The sequence below is a fragment of the Sarcophilus harrisii genome, chromosome 2 (genome assembly GCF_902635505.1).
Source record: "Sarcophilus harrisii chromosome 2, mSarHar1.11, whole genome shotgun sequence".
NCBI classification, from domain to species: domain Eukaryota; kingdom Metazoa; phylum Chordata; class Mammalia; order Dasyuromorphia; family Dasyuridae; genus Sarcophilus; species Sarcophilus harrisii.
Genome location: NC_045427.1, coordinates 441327745 through 441353942, shown reverse-complemented (window position 1 = coordinate 441353942; position 26198 = coordinate 441327745). Strand labels below are relative to the sequence as shown.

The 26198-nt window shown below is 35.3% G+C and overlaps 1 pseudogene; it reads right to left on the bottom strand.

Annotated features, from left to right (window-relative positions):
- Positions 1-8979: 8979 nt before the first annotated feature.
- LOC100929696 lies at positions 8980-24123 on the bottom strand (annotated as a pseudogene).
- Between the last annotated feature and the right edge of the window lie 2075 nt (positions 24124-26198).

Sequence of the window (26198 nt, the reverse complement as noted above, 5' to 3'; positions counted from 1 at the left end):
TTTGATTTTAAAAATCCTTTGATAATTTAATTTAATTTAATTTCTTGCAGGAATTCATTTTGGGTTTAAGACAAATTCACATTTTTATGAGGTTTTGCATATAGTTGTTTTTGTTCTATTGTCTTCTGAGTTGTAATTTGAACTTCTCTTCCTCCATAGTAACTTTTGATGGTTAGGTTCTTTTCTTGTTACTTTTGCTCTCTGCTCATTTTGCCAGCCTAATTATTGACTTTTAACTTTATATGACAGTTTCTTCTGTTCTCAAATTTTTAGGGGACATTACCCCAAATTTCAGGTTTTTTGTATTGGTGTTTTCAGAGATAGTTCTGGGGAATTTTAAATTTAAAAATTTTTAAAGATGGCATGATCTAAGAAGAGGTGAGGTCATTGCTTTGCTTGCCTGTGCTCTGAACTGTGAGCAATCACAAGGAATCTTCTATACCTCCAAATATCTGAAAGTAATCTATTCTTTGCTCTCCTAATTTGCTTATGGTATCACCCTTTATGCTGAAATCGTGCATCCATTTTGACCTTATTTTCATATGGGGTGTGAGATGTAGGAAAGTTTCAAGTTTCTGACATTATTTTCCAGTTTCCCCAGCAATTTTTTTGAAATAGTTAATCCTTATCCCAGAATCTGGAGTTTGCTGGTTTATCAAACAGTAGATTACGATAGTCATTGATTATTGTGTCACATGTGCCAATTCTATTTTTAAGGAATTGTTTTCTTCAGTCAATTGCTTGCTTCTTTTTCCAAACTATTGAGTTTTTTTTTAATAATTCTGTATCACTCTCATTTCTTTCCCAACTTTCCTTCTATCTCTCATACTTGGTTTTAAAAATCCTTTTTTGATCTCTTCCAAAAGAACCTTTTGAGCTTGATACCAATTCATACTCCCCTTTGAGGATACACATGTGTTTTGACATTTCTGTCCTTTTGTGGATTTGACTTTGGACTTTCCCTGTCACCATAGTAACTTTTTTTTAAATTAAATTTGTTTTTACTGTCTATTGCTTTTTCAATTATATTGGGAGAGAGAAATCAGAGCAAAACTGAAAAAATCATGGAAGAAATAAAAAAAAACCAAAAAAAGAAGTGAACATAGCATTTGTTAATTTACACTCAGGCTCCTTAGTTCTTTCTCTGGTTGCAGATGGCATTTTCTGTCCAAACCTGAGCCACTGAGAAGAACCAAAGCTTTCATATTGATCATCACATATTCTTGCTGTTATTGGGCACAATGTATTCCTGGTTCTGCTGGTTTTGCTCAGCATCAGTTCATGTAAATTTTTTCAGGCCTTTCAAAAACCACCTTGTTCCTCATTTTTTATACAACAATAATATTCCACTATCTTCATATGCCACAATTTGTTCAGCCATTCCCCAATTGATGGGCATCCACTCTTTTTCCAATTCTTTGCTATCACAAAAAAGCTGCTACAAACATTTCTGTACATGTGGGTCCTTTCCCCTCCTTTATGATTTCCTTGGGATACAGACTCAGAAATGGCATTGCTTAGTCAAAGGGTATGCACAGTTTGATAGCCTTTTGGGCATTGTTCTCCAGAATAGTTGGATAATTTCACAATTCCACCAAAAATGCATTAGTTTCCCAATTTTCCCACACCCCCTCCAACATTTATCATTATCTTTTCCTATCATCTCACCAATCTGAGAGGTATGAGGTGGTACTTCAGAGTTGTGATTTAGAACATTTTTTTTCACATTTCTATAAAAGATGTTACTTTCATCATCTGAAAATGTTCTGTTCCTATCCTTTGACCATTTATCAATTGGGGAATGACTTGTATTCTTACAAATTTGACACAGTTTTTTATATATTTTAGAAATGAGACCTTTATCAGAAACACTAGCTGTAAAGATTTTTTTCCAGTTTTATACTTCCCTTTTAATTTTGTTTCTGATGGTTTTGTTTGTGCAAAACCTTTTTAATTTAATTTAATCAAAGGTGTCCATTTTGCCTTTCATGATGTTCTCTAGTTCTTCTTTGATAATAAGTGCTTTCCTTCTCCAAAGATCTGATAAGGTTAATTTCCCTTATTTTCCTAATTTGTTTATGGTATCATCCTTTATGCTCAAATCATGTACCCATTTTGATCTAATGTTGGTGTGAGTTGTAGGTCTATGCCTTCTGACATATTACTTTCCAGTTTTGTCAGCAATTTTTATCAAATAATGAATTCTTATTCCAGAAGCTAGAGTTTATCAAATACAAGATTTCTATAGGCCTTGATTATTCTCTCATGTGTATCTAATCTATTCTACTGATCCATTATTCTATTTCTCAGCCAGTACCATATATTTTTTTTATTAAAGCTTTTTTTATTTTCAAAATACATGCATAGAAAAATTTTAAACATTAATCCTTGCAAAACCTTGCATTCCAATTCCCTCCCCTTCCCCCCATCGCTTAGATGGCAAGTAATCCAATATATGCTAAACATGATAAAAATATAAGTTAAATCTAATATATCCATACATATTTATATAATTATTTTTCTGTACAAGAAAAATCAATTGAAACCAGAAAAAATGAGAAAAAAATGCAAGTAAACAACAACAAAATGCTATATTGTGATCCACACTCATTTTCCACAGTCCTCTCTCTGGGTGCAGATGCCTCTTTTCATCACAAGATTATTGGAACTCACCTGAACCATCTCATTGTTAAAAAAATCCACGTCCATCAGAATTAGTCATCATATAATCTTGGTGTTGCCATGTACAATGATCTCCTGGTTCTGTTCATTTCACTTAGCATCAGTTCATGTAAGTCTCTTCCAGGACTCTCTGAAATCATCCTGCTGGTCATTCTTATAGAACAATAATATTCTGTACAATTCATATCCCATAACTTGTTAAGCCATTTTCCAACTGATGGGTATCCACTATTTCCAGTTTCTTACCACTACAAAAAGGGCTGCCACAAACATTTTTGCACATGTGAATCCCTTTACCTCCTTTAAGATCTATTTGGAATATAAGCTCAGTACTCATACTGCTGGATCAAAAAGTATGCACAGTTTGATAGCTTTTTGAGCATAGTTCCAAATTGCTCTCCAGAATGGTTGGATCTGTTCACAATTCCACCATATGTCTTAGTGTCCCAGTTTTCCAACATCCCCTCCAACAGTCATCATTATCTTTTCCTGTTATCTTAGCCAATCTGAGAGACATGTAACGTATGATATGGTTTTAATGAGTACTGCTTTATAATATAGTTTTAGTTTTGATACCGCTAAGCTACCAACATTTGTATCTTTTTAAATTAAATTCCTTGATATTCTTGGCCTTTTGCTTTTCCAGATGAATTTCATTATTATTTTTCTAGTTATATAAATTATTATTATTTTTTAATTTGATTGGTCTGTCACTGAACAAGTAGACCAATTTAGGAAGAATTGTCATATTTTTATTATATTAACATATAATATTAATTATATATTATATACATATATAATTATATATAATAATATTATGTAGTCTTGGCCTACCCATGAGCAAAAGATATTTTTCCAATTGTTTAGATCTGACTTCATTTGTGTGAGAAGTGTTTTGTAATTGTGTTCATATAGTTCTTGGGTTTGTCTTGGCAGGTATATGCTCAAATATTTCATTGTCAACAGTTCTTTTAAATGGAATTTCTCTTTCTATCGCTTGCTGATGGACTTTGTCAGGCATATATAGTATTACTGATGATTTATATGGGTTAATTTTATATTTGAATACTTTGCTAAAGCTGTGAATTGTTTCAGGCAGATTTTAGGATTATTTTCTAGGATTATCTAAGTATATCATCATATCATCTACAAAGAATGATAGTTTTATTTTCTCGTAGGCTATTCTGATTCCTTTAATTTCTTTTTGTTTTCTCATTGCTGAAGCCAATATTTCTAGTACCAATCTTGAATAATTGTTGTGATAAAGAGCATCCTTATTTCACCCCTGCTCTTATTAGAAATGCATCCAGTTTCTCTCTGTTATAAATAATACTTGCTGTTAATTTTGGATAGATACTGCTTATTATTTAGAGGAAAGCTCCCTTTATCCCTATGCTCTCTAATGTAGTATTAGATTTTGTATTTTGTCAAAAGTTTTTTCTGTATCTATTGAGATTCACATATGACTTCTGTTTGTTTTGTTATTGATATGGTTGATTATGGTAATAGTTTTCCTTATATTGAAACAGCCCTGCAGTCCTGGTATAAATCCCACTTGGCCATAGTGTATTATCCTACTGATAAGTTGCTGTAATCTTTTTTTTCTAATATTTTATTTAAATTTTTTTCATCAATATTCATTAGGGAGATTAGTATATAATTTTCTTTCTTTGGTTTGGCTCTTCCTAGTTTAGGTATAAGTACCATATTTGGGTCATAGAAGGAATTTGGCAGGACTCCTTCTTGACCTATTTTTTTTCAAAAATAATTTTTTTAAATGTTTGATAAAATTCACTTGTGAATCCTTTTGGCCCTGGAGATTTTTTTCTTAGGCAGTTCATTAATGGTTTGTTCAAATTCTTTTTCTAAAATGAGACTATTTAATTTATTTCCTCTTCTGTTAATCTAGGCAATTTATATTTTTATAAATATTCATCCATTTTGATGAGATTGTCAGATAAATTTCTATACCCAAGGGAATGATTAAGTTATTTCTTTTTAGAGCCCAAACTGATGAGATCAAGCTTCAGACAATGCTTATTGACCTCCCTTAGTTCTCTTTATTGAAATAGGTCTTTTGTGCCTCTTCATGTGATCTAATTATCCCATTAAACCCCCCCTTTCCTCTTTTTCCACTACAGACCTTTTTCTACCCTATGTGATATCATCACCTCAGGATCCATTCACAGCCACATCCTCAGTCCATGTGATGGCCCCCTCCTTGTGTGAGTTGGTGTTTTGGTCTGCCCTGTCACCATAGTAACTTTCTATGGTCATGACTCTTTTCTCTTTCTTTCTCTTTCTCTTTTCTTTTCTTTTGATATTTCATTTTTTTTTTAAATTTCCATGGTTGAACTCTGCTCCTGGAGCAAAGGGGGCACTGTCCCAAGCTTTCAGGAAAGAGCCTGGTTTCCCAGAGTTTGCCTTCTGAGCTGGGACTGGAGGCTGCCCCCCTGATCTGTTCCTCTACTGAGCCAGGACTGAGGGACTTAGCTGCTGATTTGCTGTGACTAAGATTCTCTCACCGGCTTTCCTAGAGTCTGTCTGAGGCTGACCAACAGCTAGGTGGCACAGTGGAGAGAGCACCAGCCCAGACATCAGGAGGACCTGAGTTCAAATCTAACCTAGACACTTAACACTGCCTGGTTGTGTGACCGGGGGCAAGTCATTTAACCTCCATTGCCTCAGAAAAAAGCCCATGTCTATTGTCCAGGGAGTTAGAGGCTTCTGCTCTGGGGCTGACTGTCCCTCAGCTGGCCTGCCCCTGAGCTGGGACAGAGGGGCCTTTGCGGCTGAGCTTTGCATTGGCCAAGAGCCTTCCACTAGATCGAATAAGCCAGCCTAACTAGATCATGCTCTCCTTTTATTAAAAGGAGATAGACCTTACCTGAAGTCTTTCCAAATCTTCTTAAGCTGGAAAATGTTTTCACTTCATCTTTCTGTGGGTTCTGTCCCTCCAGAACCCAGTTAGAGTCTTGATTTAGTGTTGTTTCTGAAGGAAAATGGGAAACTTCAGGCACCTTTGTGGTCTCTCTCCACTATTTTGCCTCCAACCATTCTGTTGGTATCTTTTCAAAGTGGGGGCAAGATCAAAGTGACACCCAAGAGATTTTTTATATATTCTCCACACACCTATTGAACTACTAAGGGGGAGCAGCGAGCTCGTTTATGACATTTTGTTGAAGGTTCGAAACCATCAGTTTTTCTAAAAGTAATTATTATCCCTCCTCCACTCCCTACAAAGAAAGAAAAATCAAGAACTATAAAGTGACAACCTATGGATATAAATTGTACTTAGAGAAATATGGGACCTGTCAGCCCTTCACACCCAATCATGAACTGCTCTCTCTTCTCCCAACCTTTCTGAAGTTTTACTATTTTCCTCCCTCTTCTTTCCTCACCTCCAACTTGTGATAACTATTTGAAAGCATTTTTACTGAAGTATACAAGAGAAACCATTCACTTCACATCCTCTCAAAGGTCTGGGGCACATTGGTATTTTATTACATCACAAATTAGAAAAGGAAAATCTAATACACTTTATACATTTGTCAAAAGAAGAGGGGAAAAATAGTCTTTGCTGCTCAACTCCTCATAGCAAATCTGTCACCTTGGTGAGTGGGTTTAGAAATATCAGAAGTATTTACTGTCAGATTCAGCCCCAGAAGAGAATAGCAAATCTTGCGACTGCCCATTAGAGAACTGCATCAGACACCAAGATCGAGTTCTCAAGTAATAGCCATTGCTGCTCCTTTAAGAAGAGCTGAAATAATGACATGTAGAGGGCAGGGAGGAATAAGCATTCACAGAATTGTGTCATTCTTTTTTCCAAGCCTGAGAGACAGAACAAAATTCCTAGCAGGAAGACATCAGCTATCAGTTCCACTCTGAGATACCCAGTAATGGTATTTCTATTGGATGCTTCACATACTTATGATGCCTTGTGATTTGATAAGCATCTCTAGAATACCTTTAGTGATGAAAAACTCACTACCCCCCAAGCAACCTATTCTATTGTTGAATAGCTCTAATTGTCAGCAAGTTTCCTTTACACTGAGCTGAAAAATGTCTTCTTAGTTTTGCTTCAAGTTTTTCCCCCTGTGCCCAAGCAAAACTATTCTGCTATTTCTTCCACATTAAAGTCCTTCAAATTCTTGGGGACAGTTATTAATCCCTAATTCCCCTCTGAAAAAGAAAAATTCTACATATCTCCTAATTAGATCTCTTCATTTCTTTCAACCAATCCCTATATAGTTAAGTCTCTGCTACACTTTCCATACTAACACCCTCCCAATACTCTCTTGTTACTATCTTTTCTAAAATGTGTCACCCCTAACCAAACATAAAATTCTAAATGTGCTCTGATGAGAGCAGGGTGTACAGCATAACTGTTACCTCCCTCATTCTGCATGCTGCCTCTTATTGTTGCTTAAGAACATTTTAGCATTTTTGACTTTAATCTTCCATTGTTGACCCATATTAAAATGGTAGTACTTTAAAGTCAACATATATTCTTCAGATATATTCACCCTCTGGCAGGTAGGCACTAAATAAGGGAATATCTCACTCATCTTTGGCTTTTGTATAAAGAACAGAGCTGAGACATCAGATTCATTTATAAAGTTGATTTCTGTGAGGGAAAAGAAGTATTTGATATATCTGGAATGGTTCGATGATCTTGTCTGTCTTGTCTGCCCTTCTGATTGGAGGGCTGGAGAATGAAGCAAAGTGCTCTTTCTAAAACCTCCAGTTAAAGAAGGTTCCTAGATTAGTTCTTTATTTCCTATTAGACTACACTTCTTAGACTGGACTTCACCAGTTCTCATTCTTCTCTAGCAAAATCCTCATTTCTCAATTTTCTTTTTTTGGCCATTCTCCAATTGAAAAATGGTCAAAGGATATGAACAGACAATTCTCAGATGAAGAAATTGAAACTATTTCTAGTCATATGAAAAGATGCTCCAAGTCATTATTAATCAGAGAAATGCAAATTAAGACAACTCTAAGATACCACTACACACCTGTCAGATTGGCTAAGATGACAGGAAAAAATAATGATGATTGTTGGAGGGGATGTGGGAAAACTGGGACATTGATTCATTGTTGGTGGAGTTGTGAACGAATCCAACCATTTTGGAGAGTAGTTTGGAACTATGCTCAAAAAGTTATCAAACTGTGCATACCCTTTGATCCAGCAGTGTTACTACTGGGATTATATCCCAAAGAGATTATAAAGAAGGGAAAGGTACCTGTATGTGCACGAATGTTTGTGGCAGCCCTTTTTGTAGTGGCTAGAAACTGGAAAGTGAATGGATGTCCATCAGTTGGAGAATGGCTGAATAAATTGTGGTATATGAAAATTATGGAATATTACTGTTCTGTAAGAAATGACCAACAGGATGATTTCAGAAAGGCCTGGAGAGACTTACACGAACTGATGCTAAGTGAAATGAGCAGGACCAGGAGATCATTATATACTTCAACAACAATACTAGATGATGACCAGTCCTGATGGATCAGGCCATCATCAGCAACGAGATCAACCAAATCATTTCTAATGGAGCAGTAATGAACTGAACTAGCTATACCCAGAAAAAGAACTCTGGGAGATGACTAAAACCATTACATTGAATTCCCAGTCCCTATATTTATGCACACCTGCATCTTTGATTTCCTTCACAAGCTAATTGTACAATAATTCAGAGTCTGATTCTTTTTGTACAGCAAAATAATGTTTTGGTCATGTATACTTATTGTGTATCTAAGTTATATTTTAATATATTTAACATCTACTGGTCATCCTGCCATTTAGGGAGAGGGTGGGGTAAGAGGTGAAAAATTGGAACAAGAGGTTTGGCAATTGTTAATGCTGTAAAGTTACCCATGTATATATCCTGTAAATTAAAGGCTATTAAATAAAAAAAAATTTTTTTTCTTTTTTTGCATATTGCATTCCCCATTAGACTATATGCTCCATAGGGGTAAAGATTATCTTTTCTTTTCATATTTACATCGATGGAAATTAACACAGTGCCTGTTATATGATATATTCTTTTTGTTGCTGTTGTTACTGTTCAATAAGCTAATTGTCAATCTGAAAATTTTCATAGAAAATTATAGATTTAGGAGCAGGTAGGTGGTGCAGTGGAGAGAGCACCAGCCCTGAAGTCAGGAGGACTTGAGTTCAAATCTGGTTTCAGACACTTAACACATTCTAGCTGTGTGACCTGGCAAGTCACTTAACCCAAATTGCCCCAGCAAATAAAAAAAGAAAAGAAAATTACAAATTTTGATGTTTTAACTGTCAACTGAAGACTTCTGGACTCTGAGGAAACTTGCCTTCTTCTGAGCAACTTGGTCTTTCTTCTGGGCATGGGACATTTTGGGATGGTTCCAGCTTTTCTTTTTGACTTCCCTCTTGGATTTCTTTTCATATTCTGGCTTCTCCTTTATCATACATGAGCTTTCTTGTACACCTCCTCCATCATGTCAGGAGTTAGATTGCTCTTTATGTACTGAGAATTATTTTTTATAAACATTTTCATCTTCTTCCATGAGATAATGCATATAATCTGCAACATTTTGGCCCAAAATATGTTTACAATGTGCTTCAGCATTGCATTCTTTCTTTTGTGAATCATACCCAGAGAAGTATTTAGTACTTTGAGAAATAAACAGACTCCACAGCTCCCTTAAGGGCCCCAAGGTCTTTGTTTCCTGTAGTGATTCTGAAAAGACCTGCATCCAGGTAACAGATAAAGCACCAGGCTGACCATTAATGCTTTCTGCATTGTACTCATCTGTGGTCACTTGTAAGTGGCTTTCATAGAGTTTGTTCATGACAATTCTGTTCAGAAGCTTGTGAGCCAGTCACAGGCTTGTACAATAAGCAGCAGAATAATTTGGCAGGCCAACCTTCACACCACACTTTGGTAACTCATGGGCATTAAGCGGCACAGACAATCATATCCCCTTCTATACAGGCATAAGCAATCTGGCAGATGATGTCTGTTGGTGATCCGGACTATCAAGCAGTACTTGGATGTTATACTTGTTCTTGTCATGGATTACTAGGCATTTCCACATATAATAATTCATTTTTTCCTCTCTCCTCCAGAATTTCACCTGGCACAAAACTCCATGCTGCTGAAAGAGACTTGTGCCTTCAGCACAGACTAGCAGGCATCGCAGCACTAGGTGAAAAAGGAGTAATAATAGATTCTTAATCAATGCTGATTGACTAACTGACTGACTCACTGATGTCCAATCATCTAGTCAAGCTCAGAGCTACAGAGCCTGAATACGAATCCTTAATCTATTCCTCCTATCCCTGTGACTTTGGACACAATCTTTCTAATTTCAAGTTTCCTCATTTTAAAATTTAAGACAATGACATCTAAGTTTCTTCTACTCTAGTTCTGTGGTCTTTTGATATTTTGGAGAAGGCAGATGATTTGTACATATTTGTCACATAGCAAGTGAGTGGCAGTGTTGGAAGCAGAACACAAATTATCATGATTTTGTATTTCCCCAAGATAATTAAAGTATGGCCTCTCTGTGCTTAAACTTTTGGAATAACTAGCTATGTTCTTTTTAATCTCTTGGATAATCCTTTTTCAAAATTTTTCTTCAGAGTTTTATTGATGCTTTTTGATTTTGCATCCTATTCATTTCCAAACATATTTATCTCCTCTCTCTTACACAATGAATTTTCTTTTTAAAAAATAATTTTAAAAACAAAACAACAGTCCAGAAAAATGAATCAATGCATTAACCATTTTTGATAGGGTGTGCAAAATTTTATGCCAATATCCAACTTTTCCTCCCTCACTGAAGACTTCCTCACTATAAAGAGGGAGCTGCATTTCCTTATGGTTATTTCTTTTCTTTTTCTTTCTTTTTTTTGTTAAAGCTTTTTTTTTATTTTCAAAACATATGAATAGATAATTTTTCAACATAGACCCTTGCAAGACCTTCTGTTCCAAAATTTTCCTTTTTCCCCTACTCCCTCCTCTACATGTCAAGTAATCCAATATGTTAAACATGTGCAATTCTTCTATACATATTTCTACAATTATGCTGCACAAGAAAAATCATATCAAAAAGGAAGGAAAAACATGAAAACTAAATGCAAGCAAACAACAAGAGTGAAAATGCTATCCACACTCAATTCCCACAGTCATCTCTCTGGGTGTAGATGGTTCTCTTCATCACAAGATCACTGGAACTAGCCTCAATCATCTCTCATAAAAGAGCCACATACATCAGAATTGATCTTCACATAATCTTGTTGACTTGTGCAATGATCTCCTGGTTCTGCTCACTTCACTCAGCATCAGTTAATGTAAATTTCTTCCTCCAAAATCATCCTGCTGATCATTTTGTATGGAACAATGATATTCCATAACATTCATATATCATAAATTATTCAACCACTCTCCAATTGATGGGCATCCACCAAGTTTCCAGTTTCTTGCCACTACAAAAAAGGGCTGCCATAAATATTTTTGAACATGTGGGTCCCTGTCCCTCATTTATGGTCTCTTTGGGATATATTTATTGTTTCCCTTTTAATCTTGTCTGGTTTGGTTTTGTTTGTTCAAAACCTTTTTAACTTAATATATCTATTTTGTATTCAACAATGTACTTCAGTTCTTCTTCCTTCTCCATAAATTCCTTCCTTCTCCACAGATCTTAGAGGTAAACTATCCTTTGTTCTTCTAATTTGTTTATAATATTACTCTTTGTGCATAAATCATGAATACATTTCGAATTAGGATTATTTCTATGGTCAAGCCTGGCCATTATAATACAGTATTCTGTTTTGTTTTAGCTATTATTAAAAAGGTGTGCTTTTTTTGTTATGCTTCACTCATTTAATTTAGGTATATTTCTCCATTTCTCTGAATTTCTCACATTCTTTGTTTCTTACTGTACAACGATATTCTAATTAACATCCATCCATAATTTGTTTAACCATACTCCAATCAAGAGCATAAACTTTATTTCCAGTTCTTTGCTATCAAAAATTGTCTTGCTGTAAATATATTGAAATATATGATACATGTATTGCTGTTATTGACTTTTTTGCAGTTTATACTCAGCAGGGAGATCTCTGAGTCAAAAGACTTGGACAAATTTAGGTTCTTTCGATCATAATTCTAAATTGTTTTTCAGAATTGCTGGAATAAGAAACAGCTTCTCAGTTTATCTTTCAAGTCAGTCTTTCATGCAATCATTTCTCCCTTCTCACTTTCCCTGATCTATCTGCAGTATCAGATGCAGTTGATCACCAATTATGTAACTTCTCTTTTTTACTTCTCCAGTGTCTTCTCTTCCTCCCATCTCTTAAAAGAAAACATTTACTAAGGGTTGCTTATCTCTACCTATCCAAATGTTTCCCATTTTCAGGATTCAAAAGAAATTCTGTAAGATTGTTGAGTTTCCCAAAACCCCAGACCCAATCATTCAAATTCCTATTGCTGACATTCTAGATGAATTGGAGGCTTAATAAATTCATCAAAGGTAATCTCCACAACTCTGAGGTTTCCTCATCACCAGGAACCTCATAGGCCTTTAAGAATACCACACATGAGCAAAGGAAATTAACTTTCAATCACTGGGCAAATAATTAAGCATTAGACTCTCTGGCCTTTCTCCTTCATGTTTATTAGTTGCTGTTCATTAATGAGACATGAACCTGATGGGGTCTGTCGCTGTCAGATGGTGAACATTTCAGGAAAGTCTTGTAAGTCTATATGCCTGTTTTTTTCTTTTTCTGTATATTGATGGTTTTAATAGGAAAAAAAAAACCTGGTTAGCACCAGGTCTCTCATGCTCAGTTTCTCTTGACTGGAAATCCATTTCCAATACAGCTAAATTTCTTTTCTCTTCTATCTGACTTTTTCAATGGACCCTGTAATGTGGATTCATTGTACTCCATGAGACTCACCTTCTAGTAGTTCAAGATAAGACAGAAAGAGAAAGGAAGAAGAGGGAGAGAGGGGACAGGAAGGAGAGAGAGAGAGAGAGAGAGAGAGAGAGAGAGAGAGAGAGAGAGAGAGAGAGAGAGAGGAAGCAGAGGAAGAGGAAGAAGGAGAGGCAGAAGTAGAGGAAGGAGAAGAAGGGAGAGGGAGAAGAAAGGAGAGGGAGAGAAGGAGAGGGATGTAGAGAAAGAGGAAAAGAGAGAGAGGAAGAGAAAATCACAAAATATTAAAACTGAAAGAAAAATTCATCTTGTCAAACTTTCCATTCGATGTTGATGTGTCTTGTATCATATTCCTGGCTGAAGATAATCATTCATCATCTGCTTAAGCATCTTTCATGTAAAAAAGCTCACTATTTTTGTTTGGTTAGTTTTTAAACTCTGTCTCCCTATCTCACTTGGGCTGTACTTACTATGGCTACTAGTGTCTCTTTCCCAATGCTGCTTGGTACAGAAGCCTTAAGATGCTATACTTTTCAAACTTGGACTTGTCTGTCCCTCAGTAGTTTGGTGGCCCTTTGCTATGTGGGGCTCAAAATATTGGTTCTGGATATAGTGTGAAAACCTAAAAGGTACATATGAAATCACAGATCTCAAGTGATCCTCCAATCACAGCCTTCTTCTTTAGCAGGGAATACTAATACATGCCATTATGTTTAACCAGAGCTAATAACTCTCACAAGATTTCCAATCCAGGACTTTAAAACCCTTGGATTAAAACAGCTCTAAAAGAAAAAGCTGAAAATCTGCTTTTTAACAACTTGCATCTATTAGTCCTTATTATGCCTTGCTGAATTAATGTAATAAATTCAATTTCTCTCACAAAGACAAACATTCAAATATTTTAAGAAAATCATATTACTCCTAAGGTTGTCCTTATAGATGATACATTTCTACATTTTTTTCTTCAACCAATAATGATATAACTGTTTTAGATTGTTAACCATCATAGTGGTCCTTCTATGGACATACTCCAATTTATTAATGCCATTCTTAAAACATGGTATACAAAATAAAATACATTAAGCTAGATGTAGTAACACAATCTAATAATTTTAGTACTTCTGAATTGTAAGGAACATCAAAATTATCTGCATTTGAGGAAGAATACTTGGTACTCCAAACATCAAAGTAAATATGAATTGACTATTGATGTTCTATTTTCATTAGGAGTCTGGAGGCCAGAATTTGAACTGGTATATTCCTGATTCTCAATCTAATGCACTATTCACTGAATTATCTAGTTCCTTCTGGATGTATCTTAAATGTGGGGAAAATGATTTTTATGTGATGCTAGAATTTGGATGCTAAAAACTTAGTAACTTACCCTCTTCTCCCTCAATTTGTATTTGGTATGCTCTTTTGTTCTAGACTCCAAATTTCTTGCAACATAAAAATGCATTAGATTTTTGGTGATCATTTATATTTTAGTTCATTCTGCTAATGTTCAACTAAATTCCTAGGTTGCTTTATAAGAAATATCATCCAACCATTGATTCCCATGTCTTTTTACTTATTTTTTTAGGCTATGTGCATTAGGACTTTGCATTTATCTCAATTTGTTGAGCACTTTTTTCAGTATCTATCTACCTATCCATCTATCTCTATATCTGTGTATATATATACATATGTATGCATACATATATATTTTTTCTGTAATTTGGTGGGTGATCTAACTGTTGCAGTGACCAAAAAATTCATTAGCTTTGTGTCAGCCAGACAATGAGACCCCATGAACTTAACTACTTTGTACCTTGGGCAATATGTGGTGGTCATCACCAGGCCCATATTTAATTATAGCCCATCAGTTTAGCCCATTAATGTTTGTTTCAGTCTTGAGTCTTTCAACTAATTACCCCTGGAGAAAAGGAACTGAGTTTTTATAACTCTAATAGTTTATAACTTGCCTATTTGGGAAAGAGATGAACTGGAATTGGGGCACTTCAAACAGTGCTGCTACCCCTAGTCAGCACAAAATGAGTAACTACTGGAGTAATGATATCTCAGAGTTAGGAGTTTGGAGCCCTAGCTGTATGCCTGCCAATCCAATGAATAATCTTAGGGAACAAACAACAACAACAACAACCAAACTTATGACCCTTTGTATTAAAATTCTTTCTTGATTCTCATAACTGAAAGTATTCTTCTTCTTCATTTATTGCCAGAGAACACTATCACTTTGGCTCTTTATTTTCTTTTTTCTTTCCTCCCCCCCATCACTTACACTTTATTATACTTACCTGTACAAATGTTACATTTAGCATTTAAGTTTCTTGAAGTCAGTTTCTTCATCTGTAAAATGGTGAACATTAATAGCACTTATCTCCTTGGATTGTGCAGATATAATAAGATTTTATTTGTAAAGCACTTAGCATAGAGGCTGGCATAGAATAAGTTCTTAATAAGAACTTTACTAATTTACTAAGTACCCACATATACAAGGGGCACCTTGATTATGTGGGTACTTAGTAAATATATGTTGAATTTATGCACTTGCTTAAGGTTTGAAAAAAAAGTTGTATGATGACACTTAGTTGTCAACAAAATCCTAGAAGATAAAAATCATGATGCATCATTGATGGAGGAACTGAGGCTCAAAAATAGTGAAGGGCTTTGTCTATAAATGTCTATAGACTAATAGATGTCAGATCTGTGACTTGAATTTTGGTCTTATGATTCCAAATTTTTTTTTTATTACATCACTCTTCTAAAAGTGTCAATATTAATTATTTCATAAGCCTGATGTGAGAATCAAATGAGATTAAGAGTTGGAAAATATTTTCAAAATGATAATGTGTTGCACGTAAGATAAGAAAATTCTAATAATAATAATAATTAGAGCAATAAAAATAATGCTTCTTCCTGGAACATACATTTGACAATGCACCATCCATTGACAGGATGATCTCCTGGACAGATGAGGAGGAGAGCAGGAAAAGGGCCACTTTTTTCCAGGCAGGAGGTTATATTCTTTTTCTTGCAAGACAGCACTTCAAGGAGGGAGGAGGAACACAACTGGCTAATGAGTTTGTTTTCTTGGCTGAAGCAGGAGCCCCTGGGGGGATTCCCAGCGAGGCATCTCCATTGCTTTTATTGGAGTTTTGGGCTGGTGCTATAAACCCTCAGAATGAGTTGAGATCATTAGGGAAGCTCCACTGATCACTGATGAAAAAATATAACAATTAAAACCAGAGGCCTAGAAGTGGAATGGAGGGGACAGGCGGGGCAGCAATACTGGGGAGGAGAAGGAATGGTAATGACAAATCCTAATAATGACACTGGTTCCAGGAGTAATTAGAAGTTTCGAAAAGGAGATCATGGGAGAGCAATAAAGTCAAATGTACATATCTAGGAGTTCATTGACTTATTTTTTTCTATGAAGACGAGAAGTTACCAGAATTATCATATGTTTAGGCATTGGTATAAATTAAGATTCTGAGAAGGCCAGACCAGGATAGCATGAATGTTTGAAATTTTACCATTGATTCTTTATTTGATATTGTTGTTTTTGTTGTTGTTCAGTCCTTTCAAACATGTCTGGCTCCTTATTATATCATTTGGGATTTTTCTTCAACAAATATACTGGAAAATTTTGTCATTTCCTCTTGCAGATCAATTTATAGATTAAGTGAATTGCCCAGAGTCACATAGTTAATAAATGTCTGAGACCAGATTTGAACTCAATAAAATGAGTCATTTTCACTCCAGACCTGACATCCTATTTTTTATATTTTTTATGTTTTATGTGCTTAATAGTGCCATATTAAAATATGAATTTTTGATGAAATTATCTCAATAAGTTATTATCAGTTATTAATACCATAGGAATTCACTATCAGATAAATCATTAACATCTTGGTGAGGTTTACTTAATCAGATAAATTATTATTGCCCATTAAGCATATTAGTGGATAATGCTTTATGAGATAAGCCATTATCAACTATTAACACCTTAGTGTATTTAGTTTAATAGATGGGCCATTCTAAGTCAAGAATATCTCAGGGGTAATTAGTTTATCAGATAAACCACTATCAGCCCTTAAATTGCTTTGTGGGGCTTAGTCTATTGGATAAACTAAAATCAGTCACTAATGTCTAGGAAAAAGGATATTTATTGGAGAAGCTATTGTCAAGAATTAACATCTTAGTGGATGTTCTTGACAGATAATCCATTATTTTCTATTGAACACATTGGTGAGAATCAGTTTATTGAATGATTATGTCAGTCATTAACACCTCAATAAAGATTAGTTCAGCTTATATGACATTTTTTATCATTAATATATAAGTGGTGATTGGTTTAGCTACCAGCCATCATTAACTTTAATGGAGGTTTGGTATATTGGATATCATTATCATTATTAACCCTTTAGAGGAGATTATTTTATTGGATGGAAACAAGAACATTCTAAGTACTGTACAAACATTATCTCATTTTATCCTCCCACAAATCCTGGAAGGTACAGGCTATCTCATTTTACTATTGAGGAATGGGAGATGGGCAGAGGTGAAGTGACTCGCCCAGGTTCATACAGCTCAATCTGAACTTCAAACTGAATTTGAATTTGTCTTCTTAAATACAAGCCAAGGGTTCATTCAATTCCACCTTGTTACTTTATTAGGGGAGGGAAATGAGGGAGGATAGGACATAAAGGAAATTATGGTTAAGGATAGGTCAAGGCAAACACCTGTAACACAGTATTACTCCTGGAATGGTGAGGGATCTTAGTAGTGAATCTTAGGAAATAATGAGAGGAAGGAAGTAGGAATGACCAAGTAGTACAATGAGAAAAGTGAAGGACATAGAAAGTTCAAAAAGTAGGGTGGAAAATAACAAAGACATGCTTCATATGGATGATCGTAAGTGCCTTTAGGTCAAAGACATGTCTCAACTGTGTCTCCTTAATAGGTTAACACAATGCTTTTCACATGGCAAGCACATTATAAATGATCATTCATTCACTCTTTCATCCATATGATATTCCCAATTTCTCAGCAGAAAGAGTACCAATTGAATATATATCTTTTAAGCTGATTTTACCTATGGAACACTTGTCTAGAGTTTGGGGACAATAGAAATTTGAGAAAAAGCATGTACTTTGATCTCAAAGGAGGTCACTAATGAGCCCTCAGAAGACATATTTAGAGTCAGTCTATTTCATTTTGGAAATTTAGAAAGATAGACCAGCAGTCTGGGAGGGACCAGGCCTATGTCTTAGTTATTCAGATTTGAAGAAAACAACAAATTTGGTTTGCCCTAAAGAGGCTCTTCCTCCTCCCTTCTTTCAGTGCTTAAAACCCAAATACAATTCAAAGGAAATTTAATCCCTCTGCCTCTCACTCATTTACTCTTAAATCATCCAAATATTATTGGATGAAGCTATTTGATGTCCAAAGAGAAATATGAGAGTATTATAACAAGATTTTTTAAAAGCTCTTCTCTGCCAGAAAGGAGTTTTGTGCTGGTAAACAAACTTGTCAACCCACATTGAAATGAAGAATTTTTATCATCCTTATGTCTTTCTACCACCCTTGAGTCACAATGTTTTTAAATCACTTTTATAGTTTGTGGTTTTTTTTTTCTTAAATTTTCTTCTGTTTTGATTGGAAGAGGGTGTTGTTTGTTTGGGTTTTTTGTTCATCTTTTTACAAATTCCCATGGCCTTAAATAGGTTCATTCTTTCTATTTTATATTAAGAATACTGAGCTCATGTTTTTAGGACAGAGAAAGTCTAGGGGGGTATAGTGAGAAGCAAGGTCACATAATGGAAAGTATTACAGACAGATCTGAAGTTAGGCCAGATCTGGTTTGGAATTCTATTTTTAATACTGGTTATCTACGACCATGAGTCTTTAATTTAACCTCTCACTGTTTTCTCATCTATATAAAGAGGATAATAATATCTACCTTATAAAGTTGTGATCAGATAATAATCACTACCATAAACAAATAATAAACAGGATCTGTATGATAATTAAAGATTTGCAATACAATTACCATAAGTTATTTTACTTGATCCTTACATGAACCTTATGAGGTAGCCAATATAATTATCTTCATTTTACAGACATCAGTAAGAATGCAACAGATTAAGTTATTTCTGCAAGAACACACAGATAAATAAGAGTTTGAAGCAGGTTTTGAATGGAAGTCTAGCACTAACTGTGGTATCTATTTTTTATCAGATATGATGATGAGGACTATGTCCATATAGGGGAAATTGAAGAATAACACTCATTTATTTGTAATTTAAAAAAATTAAATCATATTTGCATAGTATTACTCTCTTTACAAAGAGAGGCCAAATGAAAAGGAGATGTTCTAATAAAAAGAGCACTGGTCACAGATGAAGTTAGGAGACGTTTGTTTAAGTCCTGTGTTATAGGAGACATATCTCCTCTCAGGGTGACAGAGAATTAATTGTTTTCCATATTGCAATCTTGTAAATAAATAAAATTATTATAAATAATTTTGTATAATAATTATAAAATTTATTATATTTTGTAAATAAAAGTTAAAGAGAAAGCAAATCCATAATCCCAGAGTCCTTTAATGTCATGAAAGTTGAATAAACCTCCTAAAAGAGTTATAATCTCATGTGCCATAAGGAAACAAACCTTGGATTTATTCTAATCAGACTTCAGATACTTATTATTTGTGTGACATTGATCAAGTCACTTTACCTTTGTCTGCCTGTTGTTAGAACTGAATGAGATGATGCTTGTAAAACATTTAGTGCAATGTCCAGTACCTAAAAGAAATGTTTGCTCCTTCTTTTCCTCTCCATCTTCTCCCCTCCCCTCTCTTTATGGGCAGAGAAACAGCATCAAAGAAATGAAATGGCAGAGCTATGGCTAAATATACAGATTCTTCCCTCATAGTCCAATGGAAAAACTCCCAAATTATCTCAAAATCATAGGTATTTTTTTGTTTGTTTTTTGTTTCTTTTTTTTTTTAAACTTTTTATTGACAGAACCCATGCCAGGGTAATTTTTTACAGTATTATCCCTTGCACTCACTTCTGTTCCAATTTTTCCCCTCCCTCCTTCCACCCCCTCCCCCAGATGGCAAGCAGTCCTTCCTATACATGTTAAATAGGTTACAGTAGATCTTAGGTACAATATATGTGTGCAGAACCGAATAGTTCTCTTGTTGCTCAGGGAGAATTGGATTTAGAAGGTATAAATAACCCGGGAAGAAGAACAAAAATGCAAGCAGTTTACATTCATTTCCTAGTGTTCTTTCTTTGGGTGTAGCTGCTTCTGTCTATCCTTGATCAATTGAAATTGAATTAGATCTTCTTTTTGTCGAGGAAATCCACTTTCATCAAAATACATCCTTATACAATATCGTTATTGAGGTATATAATGATCTCCTGGTTCTGCTCATTTCACTCAGCATCAGTTCATGTAAGTCTCGCCAATCCTCTCTGTATTCATCCTGCTGGTCATTTTTTACAGAACAATAATATTCTATAACAATTCATATACCACAATTTATTCAGCCATTCTCCAATTGATGGGCATCCATTCATTTTCTAGTTTCTGGCCAACACAAACAGGGCTGCCACAAACATTTTGGCACATAGAGGTCCCTTTCCCTTCTTTAGTATCTCTTTGGGGTATAAGCCCAGTAGAAACACTGCTGGATCAAAGGGTATGCACAGTTTGATAACTTTTTGAATATAGTTCCAAATTGCTCTCCAGAATGGCTGGATGTGTTCACAATTCCGCCAACAATGTATCAGAATCACAGGTATTGTTGAGCACACTTCTGTTTGAGAAGGTTCCAACAACCTAACAATCAACCAGGTAATAATCATTTAAAAAGTGCTTACTATGTGCTTGGCACTTTCCATAAAGGATACATACAGAAACAAGAAATAAAACAGTCCCTAAGCATACATTCTGTTGGAGGACACTACAAGTACACATTTAAGTATCTACACAAAATAAATACAAAATTGTCATGTACTAGTTTCAGGGAAGAAGACATACTAACACCTGAGGAATCAGAAAAGTTAGTGGCTTTGAAAAATGAGGTTTAAAGAAAACTTCCTATTCTGAGAGGTCAAGGGAAGGAGAGAGGGCATGGCAAACGTGGAAAAATTTATGCAAAGACAGAATTGGGAAATACAATGCTGAGTTTGAAGCAGGAATGCAGAGTTCATTGCTGGGAGAAATATACACAGTATATATAGAAAGATGGATGAAGATCTATTGTGAAAAACTTTAAATGACCAGATAAGGTCATTTAGATAAAATAAAGGTAATAGTAAGGACAACTAGATGTTGCAGTGGACAGAGCACCAGCCCTGGAGTCAGGAGAACCTGTGTTCAAATCCATCCTCAGACACTTAACATTTCCTAGCTGTGTGACTCTGGATAAGTCATTTACTCCAGTTGCCTACCTCCCCTATCCCCTAAAAAATAAATTAAATAAAGGCAATAATATAGAAAATTTCATGAAATGTCCCATGTTAGTGTCTGATAGATTTATAAGCGCTTCTCCCCTATAGGCACTTCAAATCTCTTTGGAAGATTGAGATAAGGGCTTGATTAATAGAGATACCAAATATAGTTTGAAAGTCAAAGAAATTTGCAAAACAAGTAAGTTGGTATCTCCAGAGGAAGGAAATTGACAGCTGTGATATTATGATTGAGGAACAGCAAGAAAGTCATTTTAGCTAATTTGTAAGGATTTTAAGTAGAGTAATGTATAAGAAACCTGCAAAGGGGACAAAATGTTTTAGAAATATATAAAAAAAATCATGGATTAGAGGAAAACAAAATGGAGTTGAAGGCAGAAGATAGTGATTTGAATCCTGGAAATTAAGAAAATTGTAAATGTTAAAAAAATGCTAAAAAAGATAAGTCAAATAAGCGCTCTTAAAATTCAGTTTTTTGAGCAGTAAAATGGGGATATTTATACCTCTCCAGGGCTATTGGGTTGAAAGAGCTTTGTAAATTTTAAAGGAGGATAGAAATGGAAGTTACAATTTGAAAGCAGGTTGCTCAAATGAGATAGAAAAACACTGCTGAGTGAGACCATTTAGTAGAAGAGGGAAGTAGAAGAGGGTTTGCCATTGACTGGTGGCTTAGATGAACAACTTCAGAAACCTTGTTTTCATCTCTTACAGGGAAGGAATAATAATCACCCTCCTCCCTGGAGGGTTGTGTGGGTTAATTAGTTAAGTGCACTTGGAGAAATGCAAAATCTACAGAAAGGGTAGAAGGCCAGTTAACTTTGGAAAGCAGAGAGAAAACTATATAAAAATAGGACTTTGGGAGAATGTATAAGATACTCATCTGGGAATCCACATGCCTAAGATCACACAATACAGAGCTTGAAGCGATCTTGGGGATATCTTTTCCAATTCAGTCATTTTATAAATGGATCATCAACTTAGATCTAAAATTACACTATAGTTCAATACCTGAGTTTTACACATAGGGAAGATAAAGCTCATAGCATTGAGACATCTTCTCAAAGACATTGGTAATAAATAGCAAAGTTGGGATTTGAACTCAGATGTTCTGCCTATAAACCCAGAGCTCCTTCTCTTTCTACTGTATCTCCTGGATTTAGGTCCAACATCTATACTAAGTTGTGTGATTAGAATATGTCACTTCACCTTTTTGGCCCTCGGTTGCTCCAACTGTAAAATGAAGAGAATAATTCAGATATTTGTATGTATTTATATATGATACTATCTATGCATATAATGTGTATACATACAGACACACACAACATCTATATTTCTTCATATTGTATAATGTATATGTCTGGTTATTTGTGGTTATAAAATCCATTCATTATATCAATAGAATACACACACATATAAGTTAAGTGCTTTATAAACAATAAAGTTGTATAGAAATATGATTATTTTCTAAGAAGATAGATTGTAGAAAGGAGGAGGGAGAGAAGCCAGCCTCTTCAACCTCATCACTGGCCTTTAGCCTGAACTTTGAGGCGACTTTGGCTTCTTCTTTTTCCAGCCTGCTCTTTGCCCCTTGCTGAGAGCTGACTTTTCTCAAAGAGTGTAAACTGCTCTGAATGGTATTTGAAAATAAAATCTAATTGATTTCACAGCTCCTTGAACCTCTCCTATCAGGAATTGATTTTTTTTTCTGTTCTGTTTTACACACTTGAAAGTAGATTGAGTGATGACAGGGAGAGAAGCTGGTGCATAAATGTCCTTTGTTGCTTCCATCCTTCTCTTCCCTGTCTCCCTTTCTTCCTCTCCTTTTCCTCCGCCCTCTCTCTCTCTCTCTCTCTCTTTCTCACACCCTTTGTCTCTATCTCTCTTTATCTCTCTGTGTCTCTGTCTCTGTCTCTCTCTCTTTACCTCAGTTTCTGTTTGTGGATGTCTCTTTTTCTCTCTTTCTTCCCCCCTCCCCCAAAGGCCTTATGAGGGGAAGGAAGGGAAATTAAATTGGCATTCAAAACCATACTTCACAAAATCCCTTAGTCCAATTAAAAAATAGGTTGGGCCAACTCCTGTGAATTCCTATAGCAATTCTCTGCCACCCAGGGTCCAGCTGCCAACCCAATATTAGCTGTCGCTTCCTCAGGCAGAATAAGGATACCCAACTGGAATACAGCCTAATTATCTGGCAACCAAGCATGGGATAACCAACAATGCAGATGGAACTGGCCGTTCCTTTCCTTAAGACTGAAATTGGATCAACCTGAGGACTGAATGAACTATATCCTAATATTGATGCTCTAAAGTCTCTTCCAAATATTGCATTCTATGTAAGTGTACTTATACATACATATGTGTGTGTGTGTGTGTGTTTGTTTGTGTGTGTATATATATATATATATATATAGAGAGAGAGAGAGAGAGAGAGAGATAAAGACAGAGAGAAACAAGGAAAATGACAGCAGAGTGGGGAAGAGAGAGGGGAGAAGGAGAAGGAAGAGAAAGAAGAAAAAGAGAGAAAGGAGAGGAAAAGAAGGATGGTAGTAATGAAGTTCATTTATGCATATATATACATATACATGCACACACATACATACATGTATACATACATATATATATATATATACCTACATACACACATGTATGTATAAATATATATATATATATATATATATATATATATATATATAATTTATGTTCTGGGATCCTTTTTTACTCTAAAATTCTACATTCAAATAGTCTATATGCTAATTTAAGATCTCTTTCATATTTATCATTCTGTATTTTAGAGTTCCTTCTAGCATTCTATATTTGTAGGTCTTTACCAGATCCAGTGTTTTATATTTTGGAGTCCTTGGTATGTGTAAGTTGTGATATTTTTGAATGACATCAGCCCGAGGTTTCCATACCTTCCAATTGAAGTGTTGTTCCAGCTAAGGTTGTCAGAGTAAGGCAGGATTTAGCACAAACACTCTTCCCCCTCCTACAATGCCCAGTGCCTGGAGGTGTGAGAGACAGGTTCATTTTCTATGTCAACCTGTCAGCACCTGGTCGGCAGCAACCTCAAGAGGGTCAGTCATTGATGGTGAGGGCTGGCAGAGAAGGAGATAGGTTTGTGTCAAAACAGGAAGCAAGGCTGGACTGCTAGCTAAGGAGGCCTTGGATCCTGGCTGCTTTCCTATTCTGTGTGACAGGTGGGATGTAATGAACCTTATGATCTCGTCCAACAAGAAGATTCCAAGTCTAAGAGAACCTACGACTTTCCACTTCATTCCCAGAAAGCCATGGCAGGGGGCAGTTTTTAGGAACTTTGTTGCTCTCTCTTTCACAAAAGCGTCTGTGGGCATTTACGAAAAGGCTGGATCTAAATGCAGAAGTCCTGTAAATTTTTTAAGGGCATTGAAAATCAAGATTCTGGAGTTGGAAAAGTGGAATTTTAAAAGTCTTCTGTTTTTTGAGTAAATCCCTTAACAAAATTCCCTCCACTTATTTGCCTTTACTATCCCTCACAGTTCTGGTCTCCTTTCTAAGCTGTTTTGAACCTTTATTTTGTCCTGGGGCCCTTACTGTTTAACTCTACTTTTTCTTCTCTCTGAAGCAAAACATCTCTAACTCACATTCATCTCCTTCAGTAGCTTTCTTTTCTGAAGGCTGATTTGTCATCCTACCTTATTTTAAAATGAGACGTTAAACTATTCTTGTTACCCTTCCCAGATTCCATATTTTCACTATTTAAGAGGGCCTGTCAATGACTTAAGGCAAAGCAATGATTAATGATATTTCAGACTCTTCTCAAGAGTATAAGAAAGATTTTAGAATTGCAATTACCTCAGAAATGTTCTAGTTCAATACTATCACTTTATAGATGAGAGAACTGAGCCCCAGGTTGGTTGTGAGTTTTTCCAACCTCCCAGATGGTGAAGCCAGTATATCAATTCCAAAACTAATGATTTTTGTTGGAAACACCACACATTTTCTTGGTGCACTGGTTTGATGAGGTGGCTAAAATATTCACTCCTACTTACACAACAGTTTTTTTTTTTTTTTTTACCAATTCCTTCTCTCAATGTTTGTCATAAAAGAGAAGCTATGAAGCTATTTTGGAAACTCTCAGAAGATGAGTAAGTGAAACCCCAAGTTCTCCAAAGGATAATCACATAGAGTGTCCCTCTGAACACTAACAACATTTGAATAACTAAAGAACTAGTTTCAGCAATTGGCCTTAAAACATAAAATAATAGTAGTAGTAGTAACTAGTATTTATATAATGTTTTAATATATACAAAGCCCTTTGTTTATGGTAAATCAATTTATCCTCACAACAATCCTGAAAAATAGGTATTATTATTCTCATTTTACAGATGAAAAAACTGAGGCATAGAGAAGTTAGGTCGCATAGGTTGTTATTGAAATACAGTTTCATTTCAGGTTTTTTTGGCTCTAACTCCTATGCTCTATCCACTGAGCCATCTAGATACCTAAAATAATGATTTGTATCATGTAAAGTTGGATATAAACACAACCTAAGGCCGTACATATCATTTGAACAATCTAAGATCATATATATCATTGAATGACACAACACAAAATGTTAGGGATACAAAATTCTTTCAAATAGAAGATGGGACCAAAGAGGATGTTTAGGGGTTGAAAGGACTTTAAAAGTCAGCTGATTAAACCACTTCATTTTGCAAGGAAGGAATTGAAGCCCAGAGAAATGTAATGATTTGGCCTAAATCATCCCAAGGTCCTGCTTCTACTAATTCTGAAAATGCCTATCACTCCACCAGAAGTAGATCATTCAACTTGTATAGATGAATAATTTGCATAGGACTGGAATTTAGAAATAAAAGATAATTATTTTGTGGATACAGATTTTGTAAAGCTTAGGATGATATGAGTATACTTTTCAAAAGAGTAATAGTAAAGTGTCTAAATTGAATAGAACACCTTAGCAACAGACCACATGATCGCATTCTTGATTCTTGCTGGGTCTCTGATTTTTGTTTTTGTTTTTTTTTCCTCCCTCCTTCCCTCCAAAGGCACTTAGCCAGACCAGTGGGCTCAGCCAGCCACTGAGGGCCATGAGATATGACTTC